The 27,943-nt window shown below is 43.3% G+C and overlaps 1 long non-coding RNA gene across 2 annotated transcripts in view; it reads left to right on the forward strand.

Moving 5' to 3' along the window:
• The window catches only part of LOC121822036 (uncharacterized), a 58,086-nt gene that overhangs the window by 18,613 nt on the left and 11,530 nt on the right, over positions 1-27,943 (forward strand). Inside the window, exon 1 of one of the 2 annotated variants that reach the window (XR_013044062.1) lies at positions 23,137-23,923. The exons of the other annotated variant lie outside the window; for it this stretch is intronic. This is a non-coding gene — a long non-coding RNA (uncharacterized LOC121822036). Of the gene's footprint in view, positions 1-23,136; positions 23,924-27,943 lie in introns of those variants that run through there. 2 annotated transcript variants of the gene reach the window in all.

Genomic DNA, 27,943 nt, shown 5'->3' on the forward strand with positions numbered 1-27,943 from the left:
GCACAGATGTTTTATCTTGTTTTCACCGATGTGGGGGAAGTTTCCAAAAGAGACTAGAAAAGCCATAGAAAAGCACCCCACCTTTTTTTTTTTTTTTTTTTTTTTAAATTTACCTTCTTAGGAACTTCTCTTATTGTTATGCTTTCAACAGCAACTGTTCCTGTCTATCCCAAATTATGGAGGCAAAATAACAAACCTCTCACAGAATGCCAGGGGCATGCTGAGAGATGTTGGTGCCTTAATGGAAACCATAGGATGGTGGGCCACCTGCAGCTGGTGCTTAGCTGAGGTCAGCCTGATCAGTACAGGGTGGTGATACTGAGCTAGGCAGTTGTGCCCACAGCATATCAAGAGTCCCTTCAGTTGGGGTAAACTATGAATGTAATTCTGGGGACAATGAGCTCTCATGGGACACCTGTGAGCACGAGTTGCACATTTATCACTCGTGAATCAAAAAGGTCTACGATAAATATGAAAATAGCTTTGCTGAGTAAGATGTTCTCTATATTAGAGAATGTTGATTATGGACAATATCCATGTCTTGGTCATAAACAGTGTATCAAGAAAAATGACTGACTGCTCCAGTTCACTGGATATAAAGACCTGTTGTATCCCAAATCTTATTTATAACTATCCTGTTGCCATAGTTACCATGTCTGGTAAGTGTTAAGTGTTGATTCATTTCATACAAATTAATTAGGCATCTACTGTGTGCCTAGGCTAAGGATAGAATATTCACCAGCTCATAGAAACTGTGCTCTAACTGTATTTCCCTTCCTGTCAATAGTCAGACAGGATTATAAATACAAAGAAAATGACAGGTTTAATAACAGTGAGATCTAAATGATCTGGAGTCTAAGGAACAGCTTCTTCGGAAATGGCTTAGATTAAGGAGCTACAATACTTTGGTAGCACGGGGCAGACTGTTTAAATGAATCAGGGAGTATTGGAGGCAATATATGAGTGGGTTTATGAGGGAATGGAGGAGATTGAAGGGAAAAAAATCCTTATCTCAGGAAATAGCTATTAAGTGACCCTGATTCAGAAAAGGAGAGAAAGGCAGAAGAAAGCTGCAGGAGGAAGCAAAGGACTTTGTAAGCCGTGGGGGCGACCTTAACATTTCTATTCTCAATCAGAAGGGAATCTGTTGGCTTGTTAAAGGGAATCCGGGTAGCATCTCTAAGTGGTGCTACTGATGAGGTTTGGTAAGTGAACTGTACTTGAACAAGAATGAAGGAAGAGAATCCATGTCAAAGGAGCCAGAATTCTCCTCTCTAGGGTGTGAGGTTGACTGAACCCAGAATAGCAATGCTAAATGGAGTGAGACAGGTCAGGAAATTTAGAATCATAAACAGACACTTTTAGCAATGGCTCTTATCAAAAGTAAGAAAGCCAAGCATTTTCTCCTCTGGGAGTTTATATTCTAGCAGGGCAGGTAAGAACCACACAGATAAACTAGTGATAAAAAAGTCAAAGGTAAAATAAATAGTAGCAAGTGGAGTACAGAAGAGGTAAATAAAATATGAAAGATACTGTATAGCCAGGGAAGAATTTTCTCCCTTCCCTCCCTCCCTTCCTCCCTCCCTGCCTCTCTTCCTCCCTCTCTCCTGTCTTCTTTCTTCTCTTTCTTTTTTTTATTAAGAATTTTTTTATTCATTTTACATACATTGCACATTTGGTATTATGACTCTTTTGGCCTCAGTGTTTTCTTTGACTGACAAGTCTATTTCCTCTACTGTATCCTCCATGCCAGAGATTCTCTCTTTCATCTCTTGTGTTCTGTTGGTTATGCTTACATCTGTAGTTCCTGTCCGTTTACTCACATTTTCTATTTCCAGCATTCCCTCGGTTTGTGTCTTCTTCATTGCTTCTATTTCAATTTTCAGGTCTAGAACTGTTTCCTTCACTTGTTTAATTGCTTTTTCTTGGTTTTCTTTAAGGGAATTAATGATTTCTTCCATTTTTTGTTTGTCTTTTCCTCAGTTTCTTTAAGGGAAGTTTCATTTCCTCTTTAAAGGTCTCTTCATCTTCATAAAGTTATTTTTAAGGATGCTTTCCTCTGCTTCTTCTACATTGTGATGTTCAGGTCTTGCTGTTGTAGAATCGCTATGTTCTGGTGGTGCCATATTGCTCTTTATGTTGTTGCATGCATTTTTGCACTGGCATCTATGCATTTCTTCCTCCAATAGGTGCAAAAGGTGTCTGTGTCTGAAGGAGCTGCTCTTGGTCCAATCTGTGCTTCCTGTGTCTATGTCTCAGGTGACCACTCTTGGTCCAATCAGAGCTTTTGGTCCAATCAGATCTGGTAGATTCTGTATCTTGGAGCCACTAAGGTCACAGGGGGATGGGTGGGTTTGGGGTAGGGGGTGGGTCTTGTAGGTTGCAGGGTCTGATCAGGGGTGTTGGTGGGGAGTGTGCCTGCAGGAGTCTTCCCTGCTGGCCTGTAACTGGGACAACAATGGATTGGGTTGGGGGACACAGATCTCTCTCTCTCTCTCTCTCTCTCTCTCTCTCTCTCTCTCTCTTTCTTCCTTCCTTTCTTCTGTTGTCCTGTCCTTCTGTCTTTCTTCATTTCTTTATTTTTCATTTCTTCTTCTTCTTCTTCTTCTTCTTCTTCTTCTTCTTCTTCTTCTTCTTCTTCTTCTTCTTCTTCTTCTTCTTCTTCTTCCTCTTCCTTCTCCTCCTCCTCCTCCTCCTCCTCCTCCTCTTCTTCTTCTTCTTCTTCCTCTCTCTCTCTCTCTCTCTCTCTCTCTCTCTCTCTCTCTCTCTCTCTCTCTCTCTCTCTCTGTTGTAAAGGGTTCTCATTCATGTAGTCCAGGCTGGCCTTGAACTCACTGTATTTGGGGTGGCCGTGATCTCCCTGAACAACATGACCAGTTATGGACCAGGTACTCACAATACATGAGTCTATGAGGAAAACTGTACATTCACATTAGAGCAACACTGTGTGCATGTGTGTGTGTGTGAATACAAGAGAAACAACATTAGGCATCATATCAACATGCACATGAGGTTAATTGGTCCCCATTTCTAATCGGATCCTTTGTTTAAAGCTAATGTTTCCTTACAATGAAATTACCATTTCCCCCCTGGTAATCAGGAAGCATCTTTTGAGGTGATGCTTAGCAGAAAGCTCCCATTACTTCTCCAACTTTGAAAGCTTCATGATCAGTTCATCTAATTATTGCCTGACTCATTAACTATGATGATAGTTTCCAAATGCTGGTTTCTAATCCCACCCTTCCCGTTACCTTGAACTGACTTTCTCTTTTCTTACTTACGGTTTTTTTTTTTAATATCCATGAGTTCTCTTTGATTTCCACTTTATTCAATACCTTGAATCATCTTATAATATTTATTTTGTTGATCTGGGTGTCTCAGATTTGGCTCCGGAGAGCTCTTTCATACTGGGCTTCTGTGTCCCTTGTACACATCTCTATCACTGATTAAACACATCCTTCTGCTTGCTTTCTAGAACAAAGGGCTTTTCCAGCCTCATCGTTTACATCCCTTAACCTAGTCCCCACAAGGAAGTCATCTTTTGTAAGATTTTTTGAGTTGTGATTTTTAAGGGCAACAAGGAAACCACTTGGGAGAGAGCTGGGGCTGGGGAAAAGAGGCAGAAAATAATAAGCCATGGTTGGTTCAGCGGCAGGGCTACCTGGCCAAGTTCAGGGATTAGAAAAAATGCAAGCGTGGTTCATGTTTTGTTGAAGATGGAGCGCATTAGACAAGATCAGAAAGAATCAGGATTGTAGCCATATTGTTATGAGCAAAGGATGCTATATGTGTAATTACATACATGTTTCAATCATAGCTATATACAAGTAATAGTGAGGAATATTTACTTTGAGGAGGTCAAGAGCCAGGAGACAGGCAAGCAAAGAAAAAGCATAGCATCACAAAGGAGAAATAAAGTGACACCCAGCCCTGGACACCTGGACGAGGAACCTCATTAGCAGCCGAGAAGAAGGGTCAGTGCAGTGCTGATTTTTCAACAGATTCAAAACAAAAAACCACAGATAGTAAGACCAGTTGTGACTAGCTCACCATCCAGAGGGGGGATGAGTGTGTGTGTGTGTGTGTTTTCAGTAGGATTATAGACAAGAGGGTGGTGATGTTTACAAGACAGAGAAAGATCACCAGGGGCACACAGCAGTAGGAGAAGATGGCAGCTGAAAGCCACCTTCCGTGTATCGATGCCACACTGTAGAAACAGAAAGGAAAGGCAGCCGGGCTCCTTCAGGCTGCAGAGATCCAGAACGTTCCTGACAATGATTATTTTTAGTCTAGCAGGAAGAAACATGAACAGCAAGGGAAAGGTACTTAAGAAACAACAACCCAGTAAAGAACACTGCACCTGGGATCCTGACGCTAGCTAACTCATTGCAAGAGGAAGCATCAAGCAGCCTCTGCCGTTGTAGGACTAGTGATGGGATCATGGTTCCTGGACTCACAATACAAATGCCTTAGAAATCTGTACAAAGGCCTGTGTGTATAGCCCAGTAAAATGCTTGCCTATTGTGCACACAGCTCTAAGTTCTGTACCCAACATGGCTTGGTGGCACTGGCCTGCGATCCCAGCATCGGGGAAGTACGCACAGGAGAATTAGGAGTTCAAGGTCATCTCTGGCTACAAAGCAAGTTTTGGGGGGGGGGATAGTCTGGGCTTCATGGGATCTTGTCTCAGAAAAACCAAAGAAGTAAAGCTGAAGAAAGGAAAAGAAAGAGTAACAAGCTGTCTACAACCCCTCTATGGTGTTCAGACCTAATTCCGTTGTTCCTGGATTTCTGAGACCTCATATGAATAGAACTCCGTTTGGACTCTGTTCAGGAGGAATCATGGGAAATAGTGGGATAAGACAATCAGCCAAAAGATCTCGTACTTCCTGCACTGTTGCTAATTCGAGGCTGCACTGGGCTGTTCCAGGCTCTCTTCATGTTTCCTTTGACCTTTCTTTCCCTCCGACCCAAGCTTACTTACCTCTTATTTCTGTTTTTCCCATTCCTTTATTCATATACTAGTATATGCTCTTGGACTTGTATTTTAACTCAGTGACTTCAAGTAATCATAAAAACTGCTAGTCACTTCATATTTTCTTTCTCCCATTATTCATTTTGTCCTGTGCAAATACTTCTTGACTATAAATCATGTAGCTGTGAACTTCTTGGGGGGTGGGTGGGAAGGCACGAACAGTGCCAGGCTCAAAAGACAAGTTCAATGAATCTGGTTGAACAAAGAAAAACACAAATTGCCAGGGTTTCAAGGACACAAAAAGGAGCTAAATGCCAGTCACCCGAACAGCGCTGGAGTAGATTTAACTGGCATTGGTTAGTGTCTGTTGTTTAGAAATGGGGATATGCACTTGTGTGTGTTGTATGGCTTGTAGCCAGCTGTTATCATAAACAACAAAACAGTTCCCAACCATATTTCATAAATATTCCCCGTAATGAAAACCTGTTGAATTGTGCTGTGCTTTCTGTGTGGTTTTTGAGCAGTTTCCCAGGATGATTTAAGACAAGTTCCTCGGATCAGGGCCTTTTTCCTTTTCTTTGCTATTTAAATGGCATATTGAGCCATTGTGAGTCTTTGTGGAATTTAAAGATGCCAGGGGACCACACAAATGATCCCAGATATTTCCTTCTCACTTGGAGACTACCAGACCTGTGTATAAGTTCATCTGCAGCCACTGCACCTAAGCCCTGCCTCAGGCCCCACAACCCACAGCAAATATGGTCCCTGCCATTTAAGCACTCACTGGACCATGACTTAATTTAGGGGAATTCCTCAAAATAAGACAGAGGCACTACAGAGGCATTCGGGATGAATGCCATGCACACACACACACACACACACACACACACACACACACCCTGTGTGTAGGTTTAAGAAACTATGGAAACCAAAAGTAAAATTAATGTGTCTTGTTTGTAAATTGTTTTTCCCAAGAGGAAATAAAAGGTAAAACCCGAAGTGTGTGCACCATGGTGCTGCCTTGAGGATGAGTGTCTTTCTGAAAAACAGCTGAAGGAATTTCATTAGCAACAGCTTCAGCTTTTAAAAGGGCAAGGTGCATTACATCTGATGCCCCAAATACTCAAGCATATTTATTCCAATGCATAAGTCAGTGATATAAAAGAATAAATGAGAGAATGATTCCGATAAAAATAAAGAACTGCCTTTGGAGTTGGTATAATGCTCTGCTTTTGAATCTAGTTTAAATATAAAAAATACACTGAAGCAACAGGATACAGCAAAACGCTGAACACACACACACACACACACACACACACACACACACACACACACACACACACACACACTGAGAAACGCCTCTTTCACTTCTAGGAGGGTATGGAAGTAACCATATCCTTAGGTATGCTGTGAGGATGGTAACTTAAGCTGGGCTTGGCGGATCCTGAGTGGGTGGCAGAGACAGGGCAACGCTGAATGAGCCTTTTGCTGGGGCCAAGCCTGTCCTATCTCCCAGTGCTTGGTCTCATTAGCACCTGCCCCTAGGGGCAGACCTCTGCCAAAGGAAAGACGACCCAGGGAGGAGTGTGCACCATGCCGGGCATAGGCTAAGTCTCAGGCTCACCCGGCTTTTCTGTCTGGCTTTGTTGCAGGCCAGCACATGATCATGGGGTGCTTGGCTGTCTCCCCATTCCCACACTGGGTCATCCTTTGCAAGCCGGCTTGTCTTTCCCAGGTTGTGGATTGGAAGCCGCGCATGCGCATCGTTGCTTCGGGGGTGGAGGCGGGGGGTGAGTTCACCGCCCACAACAGCTGGCCTCCCTCCATTGTGAACCAGTAAATGCTCAAAACTTTTGCTCCACTCCCAAGGGGACCCCCCATTTAAATGATCTTGCATTCACTACCTGCCAACAGGATCTGTAAGCAAGCCAGGAAGAGCGGCAGATTAAGCATAATTATGAATTCCAAGTGGAAGGGAGTAGTTGGAGACTGTTTTTCGTGAAAGGCCCATTTTTCCCCCTTACTGAAAATTCACATAGGGAAGTACTGACGGCTCCCTGGAGTCTTTATATTTAAATGTGTTTTGCCGTGAGTGAGACCTATGCTTTCACTAAAACAGACAAGAAATCCTCCCAAACTTGACTGCTCTTCTTAGAATTGGATTTCGGTCTGCTCAGGATTTGTATCCAATTTTCTAGAGAAGTATTTTAACATTTATTAACAAGAACTGGTACCAAATGTAACCCTCAAGACATTTCCCAGGCTTAGCTGTCAATGAGCACTTAATCCCGAAGGATCTAGAAATCAGCCCAGCCAGGAAGGATTCAAAGGCTCACGCAGGCTGTTCTTAAGTGCTTAGCGCGTGGGCATCAGCAACAAGCCAATTGTACTATTTCTTGTTCCAGTCTTCGCAAACGAGGGGAAAAATCCAAGATGCCGGGCACAGAAAGCCTTGCATTTTCTGTATACACCGCACTGATGCCATGCAGCCTCACCATGGCACAGCTTTTCCTAATGCAGCCTGAACTTAACAACACCTCTTCACATGCGCTCTTGATCTGGCTGATCTTTGCTCTCTTCCTAACGCAGTATCTGCCAACAGCCATAGCACTGAGGACGACTCGCAGGCGGTCCAAACGGTCTGTTGACTCCTCATGCATTATCTGCGCTGTATTTAAAACGTAGGATCAGAAGCGGCGTGACAGTAAGTGAAACGCTGGCTTTTTAACAAGCCCAGTAAAATCCTGGAAAGCAATCACGATAATAATAAAAGAATAATGATAGCAGCCAGAGGGACGACGAACTTACAGCGAGGAAGATTTGATGCCAGCTTTTCAAGTTCATTCTCTTCCAATCTTTGTAAAACTACGGGACAGACACCATTCTTATCTTTATAGATGAGGAGATGGGAGATTGCGCCTAGAGTGTCTAAGTTATTTTCCTAAGACTATGAGGCCTTTTTTTTTTGTGGTAGAGAACAGATGAAATTTGAACCTTGACATTCATATGTTTTCGTGGATGCTAAAAATATTTTTTGAAAAATCTTTTATTTAATTGCTTTCAGAGTTGGCTTATAGAACACACAGGAAAAACCAGTCTCCTTTCTTTCTAATTGTCTTTCTATAAGATCCTTCTGTTTTCCATATTCCTAAAAATTATTTAAATATATTCATTGTATGTGGTTTAAAAACCAACTAATGCATTTAGTTCAGAGAAAATCCAGATGTTTATTTAAAGCTGCAATGCCCCCAAATCCCAGTTGAATTAAATCTTCACTTTTTATCCAATTGTGTATTTGTATATAAAAAAATTCCTCTTTTATGTATAATTTTAAAGCAGCATATGGCACATTAATATTTAATGCAACCTGGTTTATTTTCTTCATTGTTTACAAAATTATGTTTAACCATTGATATTGTTATATTTATCAAATCATTTAAAGATGAACCAAATGCAAGACAGGAATAAAACACAGAAAGACGTGCGTGCCTGTATGTCATCTGTGCCTCTTCATAAGTACACATCCCCTGGATTAGTGGTTTATGTCTTTAATCATGGTAACAAGACTTTTATTTTGCAAGATGGATTATATTACTCCCTTGTTTGCTGTTGGGTTGTTTAAATACCTCACAACAGTGTCCAATGAATTCTCAGATTCCCATTGAATAGCTATCAGTATGAGACACCTTGCTAGTCTGAATTTTTTTTTAACCTTAAAAAACATGTGCTCTATTGGGCGGTCAGAGAACTTCTATCTGCCCATGAATTGGTTGATCAGAATGAATATTTGTCCATACATGCCCCATGTAGAATACAAAGGTTGCTTTTGACAGACATGGAATGCCTAAAGGTTTTTTGAAATATTTTCATGTCCCAATGAACCATGGGAAAGATGAGTACTTGTCTAACATAACTACACACACCCCTGCATATTTTCACATTTTCACTCTTCAGATATAATAGTGACCATGCAGAATGACCTGGAGAGACATCAAAAAAATGATTTTCACATTTTTTTTGGGGGGGAGGGTTGTTTATTTTTTGTTTGTTTGTTTGAAACGTGTGTGCTCTGATCTTGAAATACTGATCAGAGCCCCTCCATCCTGAGCTCAGGAGATCAAGTGTTGGCTTATGAATAGCAACTACATCACTCCGAGGGGCAACGGGAAGGGGGAGCGAGGCAGCTGAGTGGCTTGCACCTCCTGGTATCATAAAAAGAACAGAGAAATGGCTTGCGTTTTTTCCTAATTATAAAAACAATATATCCAAGTCACGGGGAAAAAAGGGAACAACATATGCAGAGGTTTTCTGGAAAAATATTTGACAACTTTGATTAAGAATACGGCCTCTGGATGAACTTCTGTTTAGTGTTGTAGAACTCTTACTTGCCTCTGCTCTGTGGAGTCTGATATCACTGCACTTCTCTTTGTGAAAATGACAGCGTCCCTGCCTTCTTCCCAGTAATCCTTCCAGCTCGTGCCCTCCCCCTGTGTGTCTTTGGCCAAAGCCCCAACGTGGTGGTGAGTGTTCTAGAGGTGCCTGGATTGGGAAGTTTGGGGGCACAACTCGACGGTGGCACCTTACCCTCTTATCAAGAGCCCCAAGGAAATACAAGGCAAATGGCAAGAAGTCTCCTTCTGAACTCATTGGTGCTTTGAAGCCTGTGTGGTTACAGTGTTCTGCTTGATGCTGGGGATGCAATGGACTTTCCCATGTGAAGGTTTCAGTCGGATGAGTGGGTGAAAGAGCAGGGCTTCACCAAACAACCAGATACCGTTTGCTGAAGTCCACAGGCAGCATGCACCGAGATGAAATCGAAATGGCTTTGGGGACAGGTAGAGTGGACGTGGAGGGTCTCAGATCTCGGCTGCGTGGGAAGTGTGGGAAGGAGCCAGAGAAGCAGCAGCATGAAAAGCCCTAGAGTGAAAAAGACTTTAGGGTACCAGGTCACCCTGACCCTGATCCCACAAGCACAGAGTAATGGGGGACAGGAAGGCATGGCTTGTTAAGGTGGTATGTGGGGCCCTTGCATACGATTGTCTGGCCGGTCTATGCCTGAATAGTATTATTAACCCATAAAATGAAGTTAATGACACCTTCTCCAGAAGACACATGGGAAGATTACATGAGATGGGCTCCACTGTAGACACCCCAGGCACAAGAACCCTCCCCTCTAGCTTCCTTCTGGTACAGGCTGTCTTCCTTCCAAAATTAAAGACATGTGTATCTTTTTGAGAATTTAACCTGCTGGAAATTTAAAGCCATTGCTTATCTTTAAAAAATGATTGAATCATAAATTAGACCTAGTTTCCTGGATGGAAAATGTACCCATCCAAACTCAGTGTGAAGACAGTTTAGAAATTGCATTTTCCCCCTTACAATGCAGTCAGTTTCATAGAGAAATACTCGGCCGTACATCTGACCATTAGCAGGGGAATTAATTTTTAAAATCACACTCACCGCGATGAATTATGAGCAAATGAATGATTGGCAAGGTAGAAAAGGAGAACTGGACAGCTGGGTGCCCGGTGGATGTCAAACTTCTCCGAGTGGTCTGGGCATGTCAGTATTTGGGTCAGGGAGGGGGAGAGGGAAGCGTAATTTCTTAACTTCGTGTTTTGACTTTACCTGTCACGCAGCTCGTGCCTGAGAAGGCATTTCTAAACTGCAGCTCAATCTGCGATCAGGAGGATTTTACAGCGTTCACTGATCCTGAGAAGCTTTAAGGAACTATTGCCTCAAAATCTGAAAATGCAGAGATTTAAAAACAAAACAAAAAAACAAGCAAAAAAAAAAAAAAAAAAAAAAAACGGCCAGAATCAAAGTGTGTTGACTTTTCAATGTGGAACTCACTGCACATGGTGTTCACTCATCCATGCCCACTCATTCTAACCCCTTTTCCTCTCAAGAGCTAGCTACATGGCTGCCACAAAAGCATGCCATTCTGGTCTTTCCTTTGTGTGAAGACTGACCTCTTGTCTCATGGAGAATGCTGCTTAACCAAGTAAAACTTGTATTTGTGTAGTTCAGGTGTCTGTGTGTTCCACTGCAGGCACCAGCCGGCAAACACTCAGGAAAGGCAGTCTAGTCTGCTCTGCTCCAGAGATGAGCAGAACTGTAGCCATCATTGAATATAGTCCAGGCTGGTCCTCACTCAAAATAGGGCTTCTAGGCAGGTCTCTAGGCTTCTAGGCTCAGTGTGTGTGTGTGTGTGTGTGTGTGTGTGTGTGTGTGTGTGTGTGTGTGTGTGTACACTCATTCTAATCTCCCACAATAAATAAAATAGCTATACATACATAAAAATGAAAAAAAAAAACGGGGGGCCCATCAGAGCAAATGTAGGACTTCTCAATCTGAGGCTTTGGATTCTTGTTAAAACTTTGTTATATTTACTTATTTAATCATTTATTTTGTGTGTGCAAGTGTGTGGCTGTGCCACAGTAGGGTGCGGAGGTCAGGCAACAACTTGTGAGAATCTTTTCAATCCTTCCACCACGCAGGTCCCGGAAACCAAACTTCGATTGTCAGGCTTGGCAGCAGGTACCCATTCATTCTTTGAGCCAGCCAGTTAGCTGGGGAAGCTGGGAGCTCTTGAAGGAAATGCATTTTTTTTCCGCTTCTGTTTCATAGCATTCACCTTGACAGCTGGACTTTAGACTTCATAACAAACACTTTATGCGCATCATTTTTTTGTGCCATTCTAAATAGCCCTTGGATCCTTTTCTCCTTAGTTCTCATCATTTTGGGGAGGGAAGCTGTTTTTCCATTTCCTGGTGTTATGGATTCTGACTAGTCGTTTTCACCAGGAACTGGGTAACAATTGCCAGGTTTTCCAAAGCTGAGTGACGCTCTGCCCAGTGCTGTGTATTTTAACTGCCCAACCTACTGAACAAGTCCTCACTGTTGAGACTGTTACTGAAGGAAGTGTGTCAAAGCTGGGTCTGTCATATGTCACCTGATGAAGATAAACAGTTATCAGGAAGCTAGTAATGAATAAGTGAATTGCTAACTATGAATTAAAACATGAACTTAGGTATCTATATGTCTATGTATCTACCTATGTATGTATATAGTGCATATGGAACTTTCTATCTCCATATCATCTATCTCTCTGTCTCTCATCTATCGTGTAACTATGAATATTTTTCATTAATGAAAGCAGTGTGAGAGGCACACACAAATTCTGATTGGTGTTTACATTCATGTTGAGAAATAGAGCTGAATTATTTATGTGATTTAAGGTGGGAAGAAGTCTCGTCTCCTTTAAGAAACAAACCCACCTTTCAGGGCTCCCACCCAGGGTGGATTTCTCCTAACTCCTGTAAAGCTGAGTGGAGCTTGGCAGAGGAAACGTTACGGGCAAATGATGAGAGGAGGAGACTGGGCAGTAGTCATAATGCCCTTCCCACCAGCGCTTCCTTATTAGTGTGCTTGTAACCGGCGTGAGGAGTTCTGGCACTATCCCCAGGGCCCTTTGCTCAGATACACCAGTGTGCGCGTGTGAATGTTTTTGCCTTGGCTCCCAATTAGGTTCGCAGTGGCAGGATGGTGGCAGTTCTCTTCTGTAGAGAGCTCAGCCCTGCCTCTTCGGCCTCTACTTTGCCCCTGTCTGTCATCTGTTAGCTGTGGGATGCGGTGACATCTACTCACTCTTCAAAGCATCCCTTCTTCAGTTCTCTGTTCTTACCCCACGGGGTCCAATGAAATCAAATGAGTTGATAGGGAGAGAGCTGGGCAGGAGAGCTAGAGCCTGCCTCACATTTCCGAAATGTTAGCTTATCACCTGTAGCATGCCATAGTTAGCAATCTGGAAGGACGGGATTTAGGAAAAGGGAGATTTTGGTAAGAGGAAGGAGGAGCTACTGGGTGAGACAGCAGACTAGGGTAAAGCCTGGACTTGCCTTTGAGGGGTTATATGTGGTGTAAAGACTACTGTGATCATCTTGGCTGTTGAAGAGAAAGGGATCAAGACGCCCAAGCTACTGTTCACCAGTGCTCACAGGTTTTACTCTTAAGCAATGCTCTAGACATCTCTATGTATATTAAACAATGTGTCCCCACTCTAAATCTGTGAAGGAGGCACTACTCCCATTTAGAGATGGAAAGAAAAACAAAACCCAAAGAAGAGAATGCTAGATAGCTTACCTAGGTGTTGTGGTTTGAATGAGAATAGCATCACAGGCTCATATATTTGAACACTTAGTCACCAGGGAGTGGAACTGTTTGAGAAAGATTAGAAGGGTTAAGAGGTGTGACCTTGTTGGAAGACGTGTGTCCCTTGGAGTAGGCTTTGAGATTTCAACTCATGCCAGGCCCAGTGTCGGTCTGTCTCTCTGCCTGCAGCCTGCAGATCAGGCTGTAGCTCCCAGCTACTTCTCCATCTCCACGCCTCCTCTTGGCCGTGGTGATCATTGACTAACCCTCTAAAACGGAGTAAGAGTTGCTTCAGTCATGGTGTCCCTTCATAAGAACAGCAGCTGAGGTACCTGGACACACAGAGAGTAACAGAGCTTCAGTTTGCTGAGTCCACACTCCTGACTTTATGAGTTTACATGCAGCTCTGTTTTCACAATAGTCCTCACAAGGCACACTCCTGATCGGTTGCAAGCCAAGCTGGAGCTCTGGGATTCCCCTTATTCTTCCCTCCTTACCTCCCACTTTCTAGAACACCTCTTCCTGTGTCACTGTTCTCATGGGTTCTATTTTGATCAACTGGTTATAACTGTTGCCCTATCCAAGTACTAACCAGGCCTGACCCTGCTGGCTTCTGAGATTCCATCGGTTGGGCCCAATCAGCGTCCCACGGGCACATATTCCATTTGTCCTTTTGTTGGGTTTTGTTTGAGGTAGAGTCTGATATAGTTCAAGCTGGCCTTGAACTCACTCTGCTGATGTCCTTGCCTCTACCTCCTGAATGCTGGGATTGCAGACACATGCTGGAGATTGAGCCTAGGGCTTCGTGCATACCAAGCATGCACTGTACTAACTGACCTACATCCCTGGCCCCTCCATTTGTTCTAAAACTTTTTTTTTTTTTTTTTTTTTTTGGTTTTTCGAGACAGGGTTTCTCTGTGTAGCTTTGCGCCTTTCCTGGAACTCACTTGGTAGCCCAGGCTGGCCTCGAACTCACAGAGATTCGCCTGCCTCTGCCTCCCGAGTGCTGGGATTAAAGGCGTGCGCCACCACCGCCCGGCATTGTTCTAAAACTTTAGTATGTCTTCTAATTTATGTGTTTTTCTCTCTTTGGTTTTCTTAGAGAACTGGGAACTAAATACTCTCTCTCTCACACACACACACATACACACACACACACACACTCGCACGCGCGCCCACACACACACAAATTTATCAAAATTAGTATGTGTTTGCTGTGGAATTGACTGTATTTTCCCATTTGACTATGCACTCTGTGGTGGTATGGGCTATGCCTTTAAGTTAGTAGCAATGATCAAACCTGCAATTTGTTTTGCAGAGACAATATTCTTTTATTGCAACTTCTTACTGCTGAAGGTGATTTACAAAGCGCCAGTAATTCAACCAGCCTGACAACTGTTAGGGGGCAGGTATGTTTCTTCTTCGCTTGTCTTCCACGCTCGTGTCATGAAATATTTTTCCCCCACAAGTAGTGAATTTGTTACCTTTTAGGGACATAGACGTTCAAATAATACCATGCGGTTATTTATTGACTTTAGTAAACGTTGCCAGCTTTGATGCTGCACGCCTATTAAAAGATATTGAAAACCGCAAAACTATCCCCATAAATCTGGGGGAAAGCTGCAGTTGGGAAGTCACAGCTTGTTTTCAGTACACTGAATGAAGCTTGAGAGGAACTAGTCATTCCTATTTAGTTACAAATATCTATGCATATTCATTTGTATTACCCTCCCCCCCCCCCCCACACGTGAGTTGACAATACCAGAAGCCAAAGCCGTCTTTCTCTCCTAGACAACATTAGGTAAACATTTAGGCTGCCATGCCGTGAGTCACTCTCTGAGCTGGAGGCATCAATTTTAAAACAATCATTCCATTGACAGGACCGTCCCATCTCTGAATGCTGCCTTGAGATTCTGGCTTGTTTACACAGGGTTCACGCTAGCCGTCTGATGAACATTCCAGTTCACAGGGAATAATTCCAAACAGTTGCATGAAAAAAAAGCACAGGAGAAGTGTCCCCGCACTTCAGCATTTACAGGAAGAGCTCAGTGGCTGACCAACCCCAATGGTGAGTTGGACTCTGTTTCAACGGCCATGTGTTAGTAACCATTCACCTGCAGCCTAGTGACTCCGAAGCACATGGAAATACCACTGCCTATCAGCCATCCGACCTGCAGAAAGGAAGCAGGTAGGACTCGAACATCCAAAAGGAAGGGTGACGGTTGCAGAATGATCTATCGTCTCTGCTTTCTTCTGTGGTGCAGAGGTAGGAGGTTTTAGGTGGCAGGGCCTTTTCTTTTAAGGGAACTTGAAGAAAGAGTATAGAGTAAGTAGACACTGTGCTTGCCTGTTATTTTCCTTGTTCATGGTTTGGGGGGAGGGGAAATCCACCTGATTATTTTGAAGGAACAGTAGCTAATCTTAGGGGGCCCTGGAGATAACATTTGATGAGGACACACCTCTCTGTTTTCAGGGGCATCATCTTTGCTTTCATAAGTTTCTGCTGACTGTGTTGTGGCTGAAGGCCTTTCTCTCTGTTCACAGGTTTTAATGTCACACGTAGCATCTGAAATTGCTTAGTCATATAATACAGACAGTGTGACTAGAAATGAAATCAAACGCTACTCAGCCTCTTAGCTTAGGAAATCTACCTCCCTGTTAACTTTTCTTAACCACTCAAGCTAAAGATGTTTTACATATTTAAATGAGTAAAATGTCAAAGGACAAGCAGTTGGTACAGCCCATGAAGTGATAGGCTATCCACATCATGTCTATAAATAAAGTTTTATTGGAACATGGTCACACCACTTGTTTCTATCTCCTTCATGGTTGTTTTCCCATGGCTGTAGCAGACTTGAGTGTTTAACACAGAAACTGGATGGCAGGAACAACTTGAGGCATTGACCTGTTAGCCCCAGTAAAATGGCTTTCTGGACTGCTGAGATGGCTCAGCCGCTAAAGTCCTTGATGCCCAAACATGAAGACTTGTGCTCTGATTCCTAATACTCAAGTAGAAAATCATAGCATGCCACTCCCTGCAAAAAGCAACAACCAAAAAAATTCAACAACAAAAGTGAAAATCAAAACAGGCAAACCTAAAAACAAGGAAATCAATAAGATGAAAAACTTCCCCCTCCAATGATGTATTATTGTGGACCTTAAAAAGAGTTAATCTTAAAAAGAATTAAGAAATACAATGCTTTAACTTCCTGTATTTCTCCAGATGTTTATTTCAGCTGTTTTATATACCTTTAAGAAAGGGTTCCATTAAAATGCCAGATGTTTTATGTACACGGGTCCTAGTAGCTTATGGAAGATCTGGCATCAACATCATCATTCAAGATGGTTAGTTTGACTCATCTGGGTAGGTTGTGTCCAAAAACTCATGGTCCTGGGAAGGCACTGTAACCATGGTTACCATGGGGGCTTTCTTTCCTTTCTCTGATACATCCAATGATCTAAGAGCGATCATTAAGCTACCTTACTGAGCAACATTGAGTTCGTTGTTGAGTATAGTTGTTCCTGACATTCAAACTACTCCCTCTTGTCTCGTCTCTGAACGTTACAAGCACCTCGAACCCCAGCCATCCTCCTGCTCTCCTAGTTGGCTGTTTATGATTTTCAAGTCTTATCATGTTACCCCCTTACTCATCACTCTGGCAAGCTAGCCTCAATGGATGCATCGTCGGGAGCGTCGATCTGCCACATAAGTCATGTCTTCCAATTCCTTTATCATTCTCTATGCTTGTCTCTGAACTCTTTCCAATTTATCTGCTGCTGCCTTCTCTCTGGAGCTGTGATGCCCCAACTTGACTCTGGTATTCTCAGGGTGATTTCACCAACCCACAACTCCATACTTTTTCGAAGTCGTAAATCAAGACAGAACTAGCCCTCCTCTTTTTATGCCCCAGCACTGTGTAAAATGCAAACAAATATATAAATGACTACTGTGTCTCCTTCCTGCCCTTGGTGGACTTCATACAGAGCTGGCGTTCCCATTATTGCAGTGTAGGAAAGACTCTTGAAAACTCATTTTTTTGGTACATTAAAATTTAAAGACAATCTTGGACTTTTATTATACCTTTCTGCAAGACCTGTAACAATGTGGGTGGTGTTTTTATTTTTAATGCTCAATAAGTCTTCCAATGCAAATACTTTCTCCAACGTGAATCTCGCCTCTTGACCTTCATTTTTCTTTACTCTTTATTTGAGCGACTGTATGTGATCGTTATTTAATATTTTAAAACTCATTATAATTAAAGTGGGATGATCTTGAAAGATGTCTCAAGTGTTTTCCTCTCATGGGAAAGTGCCTGGAGAGGTGTTAGGTAGTGGAACCAGATTCTACTATCATTTCTAAGTATACAAGAGGAGAAGCATATTAGTCTAATGAAGGGAGTGGAAAAATATCCCTGCACATAATAATTTGAGCAACAAAATGATCTGGAGAAGTTGGAGATGTTGATAAATGGGGCCAGGTAATTGACAGAGTGTTTTAATTAGGGCAAGGCATCTGCCAGCTAATTACCTTTTCCAGGATAAATAATTACAATTTTTCAGGTTCCCATAGCTTATAATTCCTAGCTGTGGTTATCATCTGTATTCTGATCTTCCTAAGCTTTGGGACAGGATAGAAATGGTTTATTCTGAGAACTAAACATATCCCAGGAAAGCATGTTTGGGTGAGTAGATTGAGGTGGGTTTTTCCGGCAGTTAGTGTTCATGTGAAAGTCAGACCCACCGTCCAAACTTCTGTTGGTTTTAAGGATTTCTTGAAAGTAAAACAAGGCAGAAGTTTCTGCCATCAACCAGAGCTGTAAAATGCAAGTCTTGAGTACGAAATTCTGTCACTAAGGGGTTAATATTCTGTAATTTTTTTTTTTAAACATGGCCTTACAGATGCATATTTTCTATTTAGCCTGCTGTGTTTGGGGACAATATTTTCTGTTTAATTTTTTATTCAATAATAATAGCCACAGTAGAGGTTCATTCACACATATTAGATTGGTAAGAAATGGGGCAATATTTGGGATTGAATTCTGTTCCTTTGAGAGGGGAACAGTGTAACTGTACTAGACTTTCCTTCAAGAGGCATTTCTTCTTTAACGTGTATTATTTTCACAAAACATTAGCCAAAAATGTACTTCATACTTTTTATTTAACATTAGTTCTCTAAAAGCTTTTTTTTTGCAGTTCAGTTATCTGTAGGAGCAAAATAAGTAAGCATTCACTGGTTGTCTGTCTGTTGCAGAGTTTGCAAGAGTCTATGTACTTGAACTTAAACTATGAAAGTATTTGTACTGGGAAGAAAATATCTGAATGAATAAAATTACTCTCCTACTGCTTGGGTGTATTTGGCCTTCAAATTGGGAGAGAAACATTTGTGCAATGCCTCACATAGTCTTGCTGTCACACATGCAAGTTAAGCTTTATGCAACAGCATGGAGTCGTAATGATTGTCATTAATCACTGTACTGTGATTGATGAAACCACGATGTACTTTGATGGTTCTTACTGAATAAGATTACTTTTTCTCTGTGTACTACCTGACCCTAAATTCCCATCTCTGAAGTACCAGTATCTTTTTTTTTTTTATAATTGCAAACCATTATACAAACCATTCACATATAATTTTGCCAGAGTGGATGCAACAATTTGCCACCAACTGAATGTACATGTACAGAATAGCACTCATGCACTGTCACACAGAGGTCCAAAGTCAGGGTGTTGGCAGGCCCATTCTCAGTCTAAAGGTGGTAGAGGAGGAGTAGCCTTCCTCGCCTACATGCACCTTCTGGCAGTTGCTAACAATCTTTGTTCTTGATTTATATAGTGTAACTCCAATACCCACCTGCATGCCACATGGTCTCCTTCTTGTGTGTTTCTGTGTCTGAACATTCCTCATCATAGAAGAGCTAGGGCCTGCCCTTCCATGGTGTGACTGGCTTCATCTTAACTCTATGATAACTCTGTTAGTCCCCTTTCTATTAGGATAACAAAGACTTGAGATAACTCAACTTACAGAGAGGTTTACTTTGGTCCACAGTTTTGGAGGATTCGATCCATTGTTGATGATCCTGATGAATGGGCCTATTGCTTTTGGCTTGTGACCGGGCAGCATATTATGACCAGAGAATATAGCCAAGCAAGAGTCTCACCTTAGATCCAGGAAAGAACAAGGAAGAGAGGAAGCAATTAAGGTCAAATCATCTCTTTCAAGGTCACACTCCCAATGAACAGCAGGCTTTTCATCGGACCCTGTCTCTTGAAGTTTCTCTTACCTCCAAATCACACCACCCTGGGAACTCAATCTTTAACACATAGCCTTGGGGGAACACTTAAGACCCAAATGATAGCAATGTATAAAGGTAATGTATATGATGAAGTCATGTTCACAGGTATTGCTTTATGACAAAGAATGCTTTTCAGGAAAACAACTCAACCCACTGAAACTAACCATTAATAGAGTCTAGAGGAGAAGAAAATTCTCAGTCAACCTGTGACACTTGGGAAGCCCAATGCCGGGTATGTAGGTGTTGGGAGGTATTCACAGCATGTGACACTTCTGATGGGACAAAAGGCAACAGCAAGACTGGGGACAGTAATGGAGATAATCTGATACAGATCCTTAGGAGCCAAACAAGGCTCAAATAGTAATGCCAACAGGGTGGAACTGGCTTTCATCCCACTTTGTACATGAAAAAATAGAAATGAAGATGTCAGGCAGGTCACATCAACTCATAGAATTCACAAGTGAGTGAATTGGTTTGTAAGCGCAGGCCATCTGACCTTGAAATCCAGGTTCTTAGGATTTTCTGGGTTCATTTGCAGACAATGAGGTGGAAGGGCCGGCAGGCTAAGAAAGGAAAGACATGCTAACCTAGGCCACCCTAACTTTCCTCCTGGCTTGTCTTCTCCTGATTTTTGCCTGCTGGCTCTGCTGTGGTTTCAGGAAGGCAAGCGTCAGGCACCCGGAGAACCAGTTCAAGCATGGTAGTGGGCGGGTCCCTGGACTTTCAAACCTTTAGAGTATCAGGTTCTACGTGCCTGGACGAGGCCCCAGAATCTGCATTCCTCATCATGCCACACGAAGGTTCTAATGCTGTCGAATGGGGACTCCAGCCCCATGGGCCACAGAGAAAGCCGAGATGGGATTAGAGTAGAAATTGGTGACCTACATCCTGGGGGTCAGAGAATACTGAGGTGCAAATGTATAGCCCCGACTACCCTTTGAAACCAGTAATGTAAGACACTGAGTGTAGATATATGTCTGTTACACACACACACACACACACACACACACACACACACACACACACACACCACTGTGATCCTCTGTTACTAGGTTTATGCCAGCCAGGAAGGGAGATGAGGTTTTTTTAGGCTTTTGAAACTGAGGACTTGCGAGTCTAGTCCAGGCTTGTCCCTAAATTAGTCCAGTAGTTCTTGTTCCTATGCCACACCACCCCACCCTTCAATATAGCATCAGGGAATTGAGATAAGGAAGTAGTTAAACACACTGTGGCATTCAGCCACGGACTGTCACTTTTGAGAAAAATAATGATTTTGAAAAGAAAATGATCCCAAGTGGCTTTTCTCTTTCTAAATTTTTGCACAAACACAAATGTTGATTTTTAATGCACTGAGATAACCAGACTGTAAACACACTATACTCAGAAAACATCTGTCCACAGATAAACAAAATCGATACTTGGGGTCTTCTCTCAAAGATGAGATCCATGTATGCATACACCCCAGGAAATATACTAATTTGTCCTTCTGCCTTTATTTTATGTAGAATCCATTATGTTCTCTACTTTTCTTCACCCTTAATATCTCTCCCCCCTCTACTGATTCCATTTCTAAGTTTAAGGACTTACATAAACTTCTTCATATACACACACACCTAAACAATTTTAAATCTGGTTCCTTATAAAAGAGATAGTGTGCCCACTTGTCTTTCCAAGTCTGGTTGTTTCACTTAACGCAATGAGTTTTTAAACAATATTCTATGTTCACACGTGTACTGAATGCAGGTATTATTTATAACTTTTAATGTTCTCATAGTGTTATATTCCATGACTAGCCTACAATGTCTGTGTCCCATCACATACTTTTGGGACTCTAAGATATTTAGCTGATAGACAACTAAATATGATGGTTGTTCTGGTGAACATCTTAACATGTGTTTGGATGCACCTGTCTGTTCTAAAGGTCAACAGCTGGATCAAAGAATAATCCTGACTGAAAGAGACATAAATTATGAAATCAGAACAGGTTAAAAGATGTGCCAAGTGATAGTTCTTTAACATATGGGAGGTGGGGGCAGAGACAGAGACAGACAGACAGACAGAGACAGACACACACTGACACAGAGAGAGCACACACAGAGAGAAATAGAGACAGGCAGACAGAGAGACAGATAGAGAGACAGAGATAGAGCAGAGAGAGACAGAGATAGAACAGAGAAAGACAGAGACAGAAGAGAGAGCAGAGAGACAGAGAGGGCAAAGAGAGAGACAGAGCAGACACACACATACATACACAGGGGGAGAGAGAGAGAGAGAGAGAGAGAGAGAGAGAGAGAGAGAGAGAGAGAGAGAGGAGAGAGAGAGAGAAAGAGAGAGAGAGAGAACACATGTGGTTAGTTATTCTTTGCATCTATAACGCGGAAAACTGCAAAGAAATACTCTGATGTGTGAACAGCTATTAGCTCTTGATTCCTGGATAAGAATGATTTGTAAATTGAATTCTTTTCCATTCTCTGTATTTCCTAGCTGGTCTGTACAGGGGGCGGGGAGGGGGGAAGCTAAGATTTGGGATAAGGAGAAACAGTGGTTTCTGCATCTAGCTAAGCTACCTGGAATGGAACCAGAAACATGAGAAGGGAACATCTGTGTGGGAAGAGACAGCAAGAGAGGAATTCTTTTCTTTCTAGACTGCAGAGGAAGGATTTGGCTTCAAAGGGGCACACACACAAAAAAACCCTCTATCAAGGTTCAAATACAATCCATTTATCAATTCCCTCAGTCCTTGAGCTCCCTTGCACTCTGGCAGAAAGAGGAGCTTCTAAAAATCAAATTAGGACAGTGCCCAGGCCAGCAGGCACTGTCTGCACAAAGGGATCTTTGAGTGGCTTGGGTAAAGACATTGGTGAGCTGATTTCTTTTTATGAACCAAAGACCATGAAGCTGGTCCAACATCCTTTATCTGGAAGGCTGCAAGGGGTGAGCTGCTGGAATCTAGGGCTTCAGGGAGCCCTTCCTGCCTGGATTCCATTCAAACAGTGAGAGAGCGCCAGCAGGAAGAAATCGGGACTCAGCTGAGGGTGCAAAGGAGAATCAGCAGGCCAGTGTGGAATGGTGGTCAGGACTCAGAGCAACCGCTGCCAGGCCCCTGAGTGCCCAGACTCCGCAACCCCCACCCCCCACCATGAATTTATTTTCGTTGCTACTTCATAACTGTAATTTTGCGACTGAGCGGTGTCTCAGTTCCTAAGACCATTGGAAATACATGTTTTCCGAGGGTCACGACCCACAGATTGAGAACCACTGGTTCAGAGCGACAAGAGGGGGCGAGGCTTCCAAAGGCTCAGTCTGGGCATGCAGGAAATGTCAGAGGCAGCAGCCTGCTGGCGGGGAGGCAAGAGCTTTGCTCTGCGTGGGAAGGCATCTTCTGATTGATTCCCTGGTACATAAGCCAGTGACGTTAGTCAATCAGCACAGGATCTGCGTGGGGTGGCGAGAGTGAGGAGGAGGAGAGGACGGAGGTAGAAAATGTGCCAAAAGAACTTGGGATGCCCTCTAGAAAGAGCATCGGCTAGGGGCAGGGGGTGGGGGGCGGGGGACGGCTCCGTGTTAGCCTTCGGGAGAAAATGCTGGGAAGAGCCCAGCGGACAGGGTGGCCACCAGAAGCATGTGACTCTTTGGCGGGAGCTGACTGCTGTAGACTGTTCAGGGAAAGTGCTGTTAGAAGTGTTTTGTACCCTGCAGAGTATGAAGTAAAGGTCTATCCTGGGTGACAGTCCTATGGGAAACCAGTATGCTGAGGCAGTCTTGGGATCCTGGCACCCATGTCACCCTTGGGAGCATCTGTGAGACCAGAGAAACAACAGAAACTGTAAGAGACACTATCAAACAACTCCAGGGAGAGGAGGGAGGGTGTGCGCAGGTAAGAGCAGTGGGGATACGGCTTATGAAAAGACCCATACAGAGAAAAAGTTGCAAGAGATAAATAAGGTGCTAGATAAACACAAGAGGAAGCCACAGGAGATTATGTGGCTCAGTCCTTAGGCAGGAGCTCAGCATTGTGGGAGTGGAGGAGAATCTGGAGAAGAAAGTGATGGGGTGCCCTTCATCCCCCAACACCCCCTTTCCCCACTTTAATTACATGGGTCCCATCGAGCAATACTGTATGGGACACTCCTGGCTGAGATCCCCACTTTTTTTTTTTTTTTTTTTTTTTTCCCGTAATGATTCTTTTCCAAAGATCCTCACTTCATCGGCACATGCAGCTTGATGACCCACCCCCAGTTACTGACACGTCTGTTGTCTCCTGGAGCCCTGTCATAGCAATTGCCCGAGGGTCACGGGTTATAATTAAAGCATTGTGTGCTTGCTGTATTCTCCTGTCCGTCTCCTCCTCAAGAACAGGCTCGCCATGAAGGTAGAGCGGAGACGGCACTGCTCACCCTGGTATCCCAGGGGGATTGGCTCATCATAAATATTTCCTGAATAATTGCCTGAGTGAGTCAGGAACCTAGGGAGGAGTCAGAGGTTTTGAGAACAACACAAGGTAAATGGAGGAGACAGACCAAGACAGGCCAATCCATTCTGGGGACACTGATCTATCTATAATACCCAAGGATATTTAGCTACCTTTAGATGTGCCAGTTGGGGGATGGAGGAAAGAGGATCTCACCAGGCAATCTCCAAGCAGCAGATAGGAGGAAAAGAACATTCCAGAGTTTTCACATTCTCTGGAGCACACACCTACCTCCCCCCTGCCCCCTGACACCCCTGCACCCACATTCACCGGAACAGCAATTTGACAGGAAAGGGAAGGGGCAGAGCACTGGGCATTTGGAAGTTGACTTGGTGCTGTCTCGATTAAGTAGTTCATTCACAGGATCAGCCCCTTCCCACAGGCAGATCCGCAAATCGGGTGTTAGTGGCACTCCTCTACGCTGGAACCAACAGATGCCACCAGATTTGCTTACGGGGACCCTGCTCAAGGGCAAAGCCAGGATATTAACCTAGATTTATTTCTAATTCCAATCCCTAGTTTTTTTTCTAGACAAGCTCTCTCCACAGTGAAGTGTATCCAGAATGGCTGGTGGTTTTTCAAAGGCTTAAAGCCTTTCTGAACAGCCCAGGCTGTTTGGTGGTGGTGGTGGTGGTGGTGGTGGTGGGTGTTCTCAAGCATGTGTGATGGGAATGTTCATGTTCTAAGTATTCCTGAGTGAGTAACCATGCCAACCCTTTTCATCTCTGTGATGTGACTTCCAGTGGGGGCGGGGCAGGTGGAATTTTAATGCCCAATTTTAATGGCACGGATAATAAAAATCAATGTATATTGACTTAGTGTGGGGTAGATTACAGGGGTTATATCTAACCGTGATTGCACATGGACTGGCAAGTTTGAGCCCTGACAAGTCAACCTAGACAATAGAGCATGCACTTACACCCTGAAGGAACAGAGGGGTCCCCCTAATGTTTGACTACAGTGCCCTTAGGATTTGCCTGTCACTGTTCTGTATTAGCTTCCTCAAGGCAGGCAATTCTAGTTTAGGTTTGCCTAAGGATTTTCTTTCCAGTTCACTAATGATGCTTATCCTACCTGTGAGACTCAGCTCCCTCTGAGTTGCCAAGATGTCCTCGGAGACCTAAATACTGGACCTTGCCAAATCCATGCATGGCAAGTATGCGGTGGTGTGGCCTGGGACCTACTAATTCTCAAAGGGGAGTCATTTTCACAGGAGAGGTGAGTAGGAGGGTTGGATGGAGGAATCAGAAGCAGCTGGTCTCCATCACCGCCCCCCTGCTCCCTCCCTCCACAAAGCTGTGGCCTCATTACTGTATTTGAAGTGATTAAACTTTCTTGTGGCACTTACGTTTTCCTTCACATGCAAGAGCACAGTGTGACTAAAAGGCAGCTGTAGGTCACTTATATTTTACTTTTTTGGTCCGTTATCCGAAGGCCTACCCATCTCCAGCAGAGAACAGAACTGTAGCTGGGCTCTATTTCTAGATGGGCTTAGGCATCGGAGTTGACTGACTTGTGGTAAATGCCACAGGCACAGAAGAGTCAGGGCTCTGCTGTGGTTCTGGGAAGCTGGTTTGTTGACAAAACCAGCTTTGGCACTCAGGGTTGTGGCCATTTCCAGTGTGGTCAGGTCTTGTGGCCTGAGAGGTCGAGATGGTTGCCTGCAGAAGAAACTTAAGGCTTCCTCCAAGACAGCAACACCTTAGCTGCCTCCTGACCAAAGGCCAAAGGAACCACTAGGAGGAGCTAATGACTGACCAAGTGTGTGCTCACCAATATTTAATGTGAATTGCTTCACCAAGTGCCCAACCTGGGCTCACTGCAGGCTCCGGGTATTTAATTATTTATGTGGTAATGGATGGACCCGAGATCGTCTGCCCTTCAAGCAGTTCACAGAGGAGAGCAACTGTGTCTCCTAGCTTTATTTGAGGGTTTATTCCTGCCAGCAGGAAGGCACTTCAGCCTCACTGCAACAGAAGGACAGAAGAAAGATTGCATTAGCAAATCTCCCACTTACACACACACACACACACACACACACACACACACACACACACACACACACCACCTGCATACCATCAATGCTTTCTACAAACAGAATACAACCCCTCCCCCTCTAAAAAAAATAATATCTCAGATCACAAGGAATGTATTTTGCAATAGCTGGGGAGTCCCTCTTTCTTTTGTGGCCAGGGAGTGAGATTAAGAAGGAAGAGACCATGAAGTTCAGTGCTTGGGTTTGAAAGCCAGCCCCGCAATTTAATAGTTATATGTATTGACATTATTTCTTCACCTCCGTATTCCTCTTTTTTTCTCCCCCTGTATCTTCCTGTGGTAAGGATAAAATGAGTCTGGACATGTATGTGCACGCAGATGAGGGAGCACCCAGCTCTGCTTGCTGAGGTTTCTGCTTCTCAAGGCTGGCCGAACGCATTTCGAATGACATCATAGTTCAAGTGCAATAACATGGTTCTCCTTTGCCTTTTCATCAAGCAGTTCAGCAGAGCTTTGCCAGCACAGCCTCTCTTGGTGTACGCCGCCACCTCCTTGAAGATTCTCTGCAAAGGTGGAGAAGAGGAGCTTTGGTAACTTTGAAACTTCCGGGTTACATTATCCTATCTGATTTACCTCGATCCATAATCATGTTTCCTTGCTTTGGGCAGGAATTCTAGCAAGCGGCATTCAGGTTTGCTTCAGACGCAAGATCCTTGAAGAACCTTGCAGTTCTCTGTCTTTGGATATATATATATATTTCAATGGTTAAAATATGTAAAACCATCCACACTCCTAACGTAGATGGGTTTGGGGTTTAAGAACACTTACAACCCTTTCAGAGGTTCGATTCCCAGCACTGACATGGTGACTCACAATTGTCTGTAACTCCAGTTCCAGGGCATCTGACGCCCCCCCCCCCCCCATTCTGACCTCTCAAGGCTCCTGTTTGCAGACAGTACACGTAAACTCAGGAGGGCAAGCACATATACACTTTACTTAAATACATCTTGAAGTAAATGGGTTCTTACAAACACTGGGACTTAAGGAGGGAAAAATTAGAAAATCTCTTTGATAAGAAAACACTGGAAACTCATCATGGCCGTATCATACACTGTTGTAGTATATGCGACTGTTAGAGTATGTCATCGGGTTGCAATCTTACTGCCTCGGCCTCCCAAGTGTCGGGACTCCAGTCATGTGCCCCCACACCCGACTATGACAATTTTCATGTGAACTTAACGATATAGCCATTCAATGAACAGTCTGGAATACAAGTTTAACCTTTTCAACTAGTCATGAAAATAATATGCAGTAGAAGAAGACACAGAAAATAAGAAAATAAAAATAAAGATAACAGCCATCTAGTAAATGGACTGTTCTTCAAGAAACTGAGTTTTTCTTTAGGGGCTTTTTTTTTCTTCTGACATTTGTTTTATATGGTTGTGTGTGTGTGTGTGTGTGTGTGTGTGTGTGTGTGTGTGTATGAATATATGCACATATGTGTGTGCATATATTTGTTAAGGTTAGATTATCCTGCATTGTCTAATCATTTTTCAGCTAACAATTTCATAAATATTATCACATATTATTATAGATTAAAAAATACTGTAGCTAGGGCATGGAGAGAGAGCTCAGAGCATAAGAGTACTTGGTGTGAAATCAAGAGGTCCCAAGTTCAAATACCAAGCTACCCATGTAAAACAATGTATGGCCACATCTTCCTATAATCTCATGTTGCTGGGTGGAGACAGATTGCATCATACAATATGCACTCCATGTCAGTTACTACGGAATGTTATAAAGAACACTAGAAGGAGGGTATGTAAATTTGAAATTGAATTCATGATTATCTCCTGAGAATGGATTGTTAGAAATAGTATTAGTGACACATACATTTTAAGTTCCATTTTTTTCCTTCTAATTTGTTCACCTTTCTTTAATTAAGCACAATTGCAGGAGGATCCTGGGCATCCTGCCTGTGAATCATGAGAACTGCCACTTTAAAGAAAAATGGACAGTCACTAGGAAGTGTCAAACAGATAAGGGGTGGGCTCC

The sequence above is a fragment of the Peromyscus maniculatus genome, chromosome 13, assembly GCF_049852395.1.
Source record: "Peromyscus maniculatus bairdii isolate BWxNUB_F1_BW_parent chromosome 13, HU_Pman_BW_mat_3.1, whole genome shotgun sequence".
Classification (NCBI taxonomy): Eukaryota; Metazoa; Chordata; class Mammalia; order Rodentia; family Cricetidae; genus Peromyscus; species Peromyscus maniculatus.